The 8,635-nt window shown below is 63.5% G+C and overlaps 3 non-coding genes across 3 annotated transcripts; all 3 read left to right on the top strand.

Moving 5' to 3' along the window:
• Nucleotides 1-219: 219 nt before the first annotated feature.
• Nucleotides 220-338, top strand: LOC142868535 (5S ribosomal RNA). Its single transcript, XR_012917481.1, has one exon. It is a non-coding gene; the product is annotated as a 5S ribosomal RNA (ribosomal RNA).
• A 3,532-nt stretch (nucleotides 339-3,870) lies between these two features.
• LOC142868536 (5S ribosomal RNA) lies at nucleotides 3,871-3,989 on the top strand. The gene has a single exon (XR_012917482.1). It is a non-coding gene; the product is annotated as a 5S ribosomal RNA (ribosomal RNA).
• A 3,522-nt stretch (nucleotides 3,990-7,511) lies between these two features.
• Nucleotides 7,512-7,630, top strand: LOC142868537 (5S ribosomal RNA). The gene has a single exon (XR_012917483.1). It is a non-coding gene; the product is annotated as a 5S ribosomal RNA (ribosomal RNA).
• Nucleotides 7,631-8,635: the final 1,005 nt, after the last annotated feature.

The following is an 8,635-nucleotide window of genomic DNA, read 5'->3' on the forward strand; positions in this document are numbered from 1 at the left end:
TATAGAGAGACAGCCCCCCACCCCGGCCCGCCGCTCCCTGCCCGCCCCGCCCCGCCCCGCCTGTCACCCCCGTCCCTCGGAGCCCGCCGGACCCGGCCGGTGAACTCAACAGGCCCGCCCGGTGCGGGTCAGCGCCGGCGCGGGGCCTGGGGCGGGAGGAGGCGGCGGGGAAGCGCAGAGAGGCTCGGCTTCTTGAGCGGGGCAGGGGCGCCCTCCGCCGTCTAGGGCCACACCACCCTGAACGCGCCCGATCTCGTCTGGTCTCGGAAGCTAAGCAGGGTCGGGCCTGGTTAGTACTTGGATGGGAGACCGCCTGGGAATACCGGGTGCCGTAGGCTTCTTTTTTTTTTTTTTTTTTTTTTGTTTTGCCTCTTGTTCTGTCCCCTCTCTGGGAGCGAGGCGGCGGCCCCGGGCGGGGGTCACCCCCACCCTCAGCGCCCGCCGCGGTGCCTGGCGCCCCAGCCCGCACCGTGGGGCCTCCTCTTGTCCCAAGCCGCGACACCGCCGTCACGCGGCAGCATGCGTGGCTTCTGGACTGTCAGGTCTCAGACCAAAGGTCTGCTCTGTGGGAACCGACACGCTGGAGGAAACCTTGAGAGTCTGAGAGGGGAGGGAGTTCCAGAAGAAGGCCAGGATGTCATTTTGAGGGAGTATGTGACCAGAACTCGTCCCGTTGCTTTTGGGGTTCTATGGGCTACACGTAGGAATCTTTGGTGGTGGCACCTGATGTTGGGGGATCCGGAGTCACACCCAGACCTGCTCCACAGGCCTCCTTTTACTTTTCTCTTCGGATTCATTATGTTTAAAAAGTGTCCCTTATCTCTATGATTGCATTTTCTTTTCTCTCTCTTTTCAAGCAGATGATGGGAGTCCAAGTATTAAGGTGACATGTGTTGCCCGTGCCCCCCTCCCCCCTGTGTTCTTATTCATTAACCTCTGATGTTGTTCCAGCGTATTGTGGGGGTACCAATGTTAAGGTCGGGTACGTTGCCCTCTCCCAGCCTCCCCCCTCGGGTCAGAGCCTCAAGTGCGCCCATCCCCCAGTCGGTGCGCACCCACCCCATTCCTAATGGAGGTGTATGCCCATCCCCTCCCCCCACCCGCCCGACACCCACCCGATGAAGGTGATTCCTCTGTGTCCACTTGGGTGTCCGTCGGTTCGTACCCATTTGCTGGTGAGCGCGAGCACGTGGTGCTCGTGTGTCCATTCTTGGGCTACCTGGCTTACTGGAACGGGTTCCAGCTCTGGCCAGGAGAACCACGAGAGGTGCCCTCTCACCGCTGCTCCTCCTAGCTGAATAGCACTCCGTGGTGTCCACGCGCCACATTTCATTTACGCACTCGTGGGTCGATGGGCACTCGGGTCGCTTCCAGGTCTTTGCGATTGTGACTTGTGCCCTGACTCTAACCCTAACCCTTACCCAGCCCCGTCTCCTCCTCGGCCCCTGCCTGACTGACTCCTTCCCGCCCGGCCTGTCACCTGTCACCGTCCTCTGCCCCTGCCTGACACGCTCCTCCCCGCCCGGGCCGTCACCGTCCTCGGCCCCTGCCTGACGGGGCTCCTCCGTCGCCTGGGCCTTCCAAGGGCTTGGTGTGGACGCTGGTTCCAGGACGCCCTCCCAGGAACCCGGTAGCAGGGCGGCCGCAGCGTCTCGCGCCACCCAACCGTCCGCCGGCCGGCGGCCGTCGCTAAGTGGCCTGCGGGGGACGTGCCCCCACTGTGGGGCGGGCGCCCAGCCTGGTGTCTTCTCTGAGGCCCCGTGGCTGCTTTTCCCCCCCGCAAGGGGAGAGCCGCGGAGGTGGGGACCGCCTCCTCGTGGGGACGTACACCCAGCTCTCCACGTCGGATTCCGGGGCTCTCTGTCCTGCCAGAAGGCCCAGCTGGCCTGCGGGTCCTTAGAGTGGCAAAAACATCCGAAAACTGAGATTGAGGGTCCGGTGGTTGTCTGCACTTTTGTGCTGGGCACCCCAGGGAGGCCCGGGGGCTGGCTGGACAACGCGGTCTGCTGGGCGGGGGGGGGGGGTTTGGAGGAGCAACTGATGCCCTTTGCACTTTGGGTAGCAAGTGTCTGAGGTGTCTCTGAGCCCTGCGCCATGTCGGGGGTGGGGGTGGGAGGTCGGGGGGGGGTGGAGGAGCAGGAGGAGGAGGAGGAGGAGGAGGTGGGAAGGGCCGTGGCCTGCAGTCGTGTTCCCGGGGTGGCTTCTTCCACAGGCTGCTTGGCCTGGGCTCCCTGCACCTGGGCCTTTGGAGGACTGGCCCTGTGCTTGCCAACGCTTCCCCTGCAGGGACCCAGAGCTGGGAGGTTGCATCTCTCAGCCCTGGGTCGGGCAGAGCCCCAGCGGGCCATGCCCACAACCTCTCTCAGCACGGGTCCCCCAGAAGGCTCCTTTGGGACCAGGATTCTCTTGCGGGTGACTCTTTAAGGTCTGGCCCCTGGATGGAGGGGCACCAGGAGTAGAGGAGCAGGAAGGGGAAGGGGGTGGCCGTGCGAGGGGACACTTTGAGGCCAAGTCCCAGCTTCAGCCTGATCCTCCTGGGAACCCCGGGGTGTACGTCACACCTCCTGGTTGTCCCGCTCTGAGACAAGGAGCCGGGCTTCGCATTCCCCCAGCAGCCAGTCGTGGGCTGAGGACACCTGGGGCGTTGGGAACTCCCTGGCTTCTCCTTGGCTTAACATCTGGAGCTGCTTGTGAATCGTGCCGCCACACACACCCGAGTGCAGGTGTCTTCTGCACAGACTGCGGGCCTCGCTCTTCTGAATGCCGCTAGCTCGCCACCCACCCACGGGTGAACCTGGTCAGGGTACTTTCTCTCGGGGGCAGACTCTGATCGTGGCGGGCTACCGGTGTCTCTGTTTGCTCGTTTCTTTCTTCCATTTCGGGAAAGGCTTCCTTACTGGGTGTGGAAATCTCCTATGCCTTTCCTCGCCTATTCTGTCAGCTTTAAAATTCTCTTTCAGTTGCCACCCTCACAGATGGATTAGGAAACTCTTTCCGGTGCACTCATTAGTGAAATGACCTCAATGAAGCTGGAATCCAATATCTAATCGCCGATTTTTAGCGAGTCCACACGCCAGGGGGGTCGGGGTCCAATGCAGCCCCGGCCAGGCCCAGGCCCCTTGGACTGGGCCACAGGAGGACACAGAGGAGGGTCCCGGCCCCCACGGTCGCGTTGCCGGCAGTTCTCCAAGGGCTTGGGCGTTTTCCAGAGGTAGGAGATGGAGGGGACTGATTTCTTCAGCGCCCCACTAACCACGCCACCCCACCCATGGGACACATCCCAAGAGAGAGAGAGAGACGCCCCATACACTCGCTCCCCTCCCCCATGCGCTGTGCCCCAGCCCGGGCCCGGGGGAATAGGCGGCAGCCCACCCACAGGGTGGGGGGCGCAGCTGAAAGGGGTTGTCGGGGAGGGCGGCCCCTGCCTGGGGTCAAAGGGCGGGCGACCCGCGCGTGCGCAATCGGCGGCGGCGGCGGCGGCGGCGGCGGCGGCGGCGGCGGCGGCGGCGGCCACGAGCTGGGGGTGGGCCAGGCGAGGAGAGGAAGGGGGCTGGAAGGTCTCCACCTTGGCGAGTCCAGCCGTGGAGGCGCATCTTGTGTGAGTGTGAGTGAGTGAGTGTGAGTGTGTGTGTGTGTGTGTGTGTGTGTGTGTATAGAGAGACAGCCCCCCACCCCGGCCCGCCGCTCCCTGCCCGCCCCGCCCCGCCCCGCCTGTCACCCCCGTCCCTCGGAGCCCGCCGGACCCGGCCGGTGAACTCAACAGGCCCGCCCGGTGCGGGTCAGCGCCGGCGCGGGGCCTGGGGCGGGAGGAGGCGGCGGGGAAGCGCAGAGAGGCTCGGCTTCTTGAGCGGGGCAGGGGCGCCCTCCGCCGTCTAGGGCCACACCACCCTGAACGCGCCCGATCTCGTCTGGTCTCGGAAGCTAAGCAGGGTCGGGCCTGGTTAGTACTTGGATGGGAGACCGCCTGGGAATACCGGGTGCCGTAGGCTTCTTTTTTTTTTTTTTTTTTTTTTGTTTTGCCTCTTGTTCTGTCCCCTCTCTGGGAGCGAGGCGGCGGCCCCGGGCGGGGGTCACCCCCACCCTCAGCGCCCGCCGCGGTGCCTGGCGCCCCAGCCCGCACCGTGGGGCCTCCTCTTGTCCCAAGCCGCGACACCGCCGTCACGCGGCAGCATGCGTGGCTTCTGGACTGTCAGGTCTCAGACCAAAGGTCTGCTCTGTGGGAACCGACACGCTGGAGGAAACCTTGAGAGTCTGAGAGGGGAGGGAGTTCCAGAAGAAGGCCAGGATGTCATTTTGAGGGAGTATGTGACCAGAACTCGTCCCGTTGCTTTTGGGGTTCTATGGGCTACACGTAGGAATCTTTGGTGGTGGCACCTGATGTTGGGGGATCCGGAGTCACACCCAGACCTGCTCCACAGGCCTCCTTTTACTTTTCTCTTCGGATTCATTATGTTTAAAAAGTGTCCCTTATCTCTATGATTGCATTTTCTTTTCTCTCTCTTTTCAAGCAGATGATGGGAGTCCAAGTATTAAGGTGACATGTGTTGCCCGTGCCCCCCTCCCCCCTGTGTTCTTATTCATTAACCTCTGATGTTGTTCCAGCGTATTGTGGGGGTACCAATGTTAAGGTCGGGTACGTTGCCCTCTCCCAGCCTCCCCCCTCGGGTCAGAGCCTCAAGTGCGCCCATCCCCCAGTCGGTGCGCACCCACCCCATTCCTAATGGAGGTGTATGCCCATCCCCTCCCCCCACCCGCCCGACACCCACCCGATGAAGGTGATTCCTCTGTGTCCACTTGGGTGTCCGTCGGTTCGTACCCATTTGCTGGTGAGCGCGAGCACGTGGTGCTCGTGTGTCCATTCTTGGGCTACCTGGCTTACTGGAACGGGTTCCAGCTCTGGCCAGGAGAACCACGAGAGGTGCCCTCTCACCGCTGCTCCTCCTAGCTGAATAGCACTCCGTGGTGTCCACGCGCCACATTTCATTTACGCACTCGTGGGTCGATGGGCACTCGGGTCGCTTCCAGGTCTTTGCGATTGTGACTTGTGCCCTGACTCTAACCCTAACCCTTACCCAGCCCCGTCTCCTCCTCGGCCCCTGCCTGACTGACTCCTTCCCGCCCGGCCTGTCACCTGTCACCGTCCTCTGCCCCTGCCTGACACGCTCCTCCCCGCCCGGGCCGTCACCGTCCTCGGCCCCTGCCTGACGGGGCTCCTCCGTCGCCTGGGCCTTCCAAGGGCTTGGTGTGGACGCTGGTTCCAGGACGCCCTCCCAGGAACCCGGTAGCAGGGCGGCCGCAGCGTCTCGCGCCACCCAACCGTCCGCCGGCCGGCGGCCGTCGCTAAGTGGCCTGCGGGGGACGTGCCCCCACTGTGGGGCGGGCGCCCAGCCTGGTGTCTTCTCTGAGGCCCCGTGGCTGCTTTTCCCCCCCGCAAGGGGAGAGCCGCGGAGGTGGGGACCGCCTCCTCGTGGGGACGTACACCCAGCTCTCCACGTCGGATTCCGGGGCTCTCTGTCCTGCCAGAAGGCCCAGCTGGCCTGCGGGTCCTTAGAGTGGCAAAAACATCCGAAAACTGAGATTGAGGGTCCGGTGGTTGTCTGCACTTTTGTGCTGGGCACCCCAGGGAGGCCCGGGGGCTGGCTGGACAACGCGGTCTGCTGGGCGGGGGGGGGGGTTTGGAGGAGCAACTGATGCCCTTTGCACTTTGGGTAGCAAGTGTCTGAGGTGTCTCTGAGCCCTGCGCCATGTCGGGGGTGGGGGTGGGAGGTCGGGGGGGGGTGGAGGAGCAGGAGGAGGAGGAGGAGGAGGAGGTGGGAAGGGCCGTGGCCTGCAGTCGTGTTCCCGGGGTGGCTTCTTCCACAGGCTGCTTGGCCTGGGCTCCCTGCACCTGGGCCTTTGGAGGACTGGCCCTGTGCTTGCCAACGCTTCCCCTGCAGGGACCCAGAGCTGGGAGGTTGCATCTCTCAGCCCTGGGTCGGGCAGAGCCCCAGCGGGCCATGCCCACAACCTCTCTCAGCACGGGTCCCCCAGAAGGCTCCTTTGGGACCAGGATTCTCTTGCGGGTGACTCTTTAAGGTCTGGCCCCTGGATGGAGGGGCACCAGGAGTAGAGGAGCAGGAAGGGGAAGGGGGTGGCCGTGCGAGGGGACACTTTGAGGCCAAGTCCCAGCTTCAGCCTGATCCTCCTGGGAACCCCGGGGTGTACGTCACACCTCCTGGTTGTCCCGCTCTGAGACAAGGAGCCGGGCTTCGCATTCCCCCAGCAGCCAGTCGTGGGCTGAGGACACCTGGGGCGTTGGGAACTCCCTGGCTTCTCCTTGGCTTAACATCTGGAGCTGCTTGTGAATCGTGCCGCCACACACACCCGAGTGCAGGTGTCTTCTGCACAGACTGCGGGCCTCGCTCTTCTGAATGCCGCTAGCTCGCCACCCACCCACGGGTGAACCTGGTCAGGGTACTTTCTCTCGGGGGCAGACTCTGATCCTGGCGGGCTACCGGTGTCTCTGTTTGCTCGTTTCTTTCTTCCATTTCGGGAAAGGCTTCCTTACTGGGTGTGGAAATCTCCTATGCCTTTCCTCGCCTATTCTGTCAGCTTTAAAATTCTCTTTCAGTTGCCACCCTCACAGATGGATTAGGAAACTCTTTCCGGTGCACTCATTAGTGAAATGACCTCAATGAAGCTGGAATCCAATATCTAATCGCCGATTTTTAGCGAGTCCACACGCCAGGGGGGTCGGGGTCCAATGCAGCCCCGGCCAGGCCCAGGCCCCTTGGACTGGGCCACAGGAGGACACAGAGGAGGGTCCCGGCCCCCACGGTCGCGTTGCCGGCAGTTCTCCAAGGGCTTGGGCGTTTTCCAGAGGTAGGAGATGGAGGGGACTGATTTCTTCAGCGCCCCACTAACCACGCCACCCCACCCATGGGACACATCCCAAGAGAGAGAGAGAGACGCCCCATACACTCGCTCCCCTCCCCCATGCGCTGTGCCCCAGCCCGGCCCGGGGGAATAGGCGGCAGCCCACCCACAGGGTGGGGGGCGCAGCTGAAAGGGGTTGTCGGGGAGGGCGGCCCCTGCCTGGGGTCAAAGGGCGGGCGACCCGCGCGTGCGCAATCGGCGGCGGCGGCGGCGGCGGCGGCGGCGGCGGCGGCGGGGGCGGCCACGAGCTGGGGGTGGGCCAGGCGAGGAGAGGAAGGGGGCTGGAAGGTCTCCACCTTGGCGAGTCCAGCCGTGGAGGCGCATCTTGTGTGAGTGTGAGTGAGTGAGTGTGAGTGTGTGTGTGTGTGTGTGTGTGTGTGTGTATAGAGAGACAGCCCCCCACCCCGGCCCGCCGCTCCCTGCCCGCCCCGCCCCGCCTGTCACCCCCGTCCCTCGGAGCCCGCCGGACCCGGCCGGTGAACTCAACAGGCCCGCCCGGTGCGGGTCAGCGCCGGCGCGGGGCCTGGGGCGGGAGGCGGCGGCGGGGAAGCGCAGAGAGGCTCGGCTTCTTGAGCGGGGCAGGGGCGCCCTCCGCCGTCTAGGGCCACACCACCCTGAACGCGCCCGATCTCGTCTGGTCTCGGAAGCTAAGCAGGGTCGGGCCTGGTTAGTACTTGGATGGGAGACCGCCTGGGAATACCGGGTGCCGTAGGCTTCTTTTTTTTTTTTTTTTTTGTTTTGTTTTGCCTCTTGTTCTGTCCCCTCTCTGGGAGCGAGGCGGCGGCCCCGGGCGGGGGTCACCCCCACCCTCAGCGCCCGCCGCGGTGCCTGGCGCCCCAGCCCGCACCGTGGGGCCTCCTCTTGTCCCAAGCCGCGACACCGCCGTCACGCGGCAGCATGCGTGGCTTCTGGACTGTCAGGTCTCAGACCAAAGGTCTGCTCTGTGGGAACCGACACGCTGGAGGAAACCTTGAGAGTCTGAGAGGGGAGGGAGTTCCAGAAGAAGGCCAGGATGTCATTTTGAGGGAGTATGTGACCAGAACTCGTCCCGTTGCTTTTGGGGTTCTATGGGCTACACGTAGGAATCTTTGGTGGTGGCACCTGATGTTGGGGGATCCGGAGTCACACCCAGACCTGCTCCACAGGCCTCCTTTTACTTTTCTCTTCGGATTCATTATGTTTAAAAAGTGTCCCTTATCTCTATGATTGCATTTTCTTTTCTCTCTCTTTTCAAGCAGATGATGGGAGTCCAAGTATTAAGGTGACATGTGTTGCCCGTGCCCCCCTCCCCCCTGTGTTCTTATTCATTAACCTCTGATGTTGTTCCAGCGTATTGTGGGGGTACCAATGTTAAGGTCGGGTACGTTGCCCTCTCCCAGCCTCCCCCCTCGGGTCAGAGCCTCAAGTGCGCCCATCCCCCAGTCGGTGCGCACCCACCCCATTCCTAATGGAGGTGTATGCCCATCCCCTCCCCCCACCCGCCCGACACCCACCCGATGAAGGTGATTCCTCTGTGTCCACTTGGGTGTCCGTCGGTTCGTACCCATTTGCTGGTGAGCGCGAGCACGTGGTGCTCGTGTGTCCATTCTTGGGCTACCTGGCTTACTGGAACGGGTTCCAGCTCTGGCCAGGAGAACCACGAGAGGTGCCCTCTCACCGCTGCTCCTCCTAGCTGAATAGCACTCCGTGGTGTCCACGCGCCACATTTCATTTACGCACT

This window comes from Microcebus murinus, unplaced genomic scaffold (assembly GCF_040939455.1).
Source record: "Microcebus murinus isolate Inina unplaced genomic scaffold, M.murinus_Inina_mat1.0 scaf034_hap2_Mmur4.0, whole genome shotgun sequence".
Lineage (NCBI taxonomy): Eukaryota > Metazoa > Chordata > Mammalia > Primates > Cheirogaleidae > Microcebus > Microcebus murinus.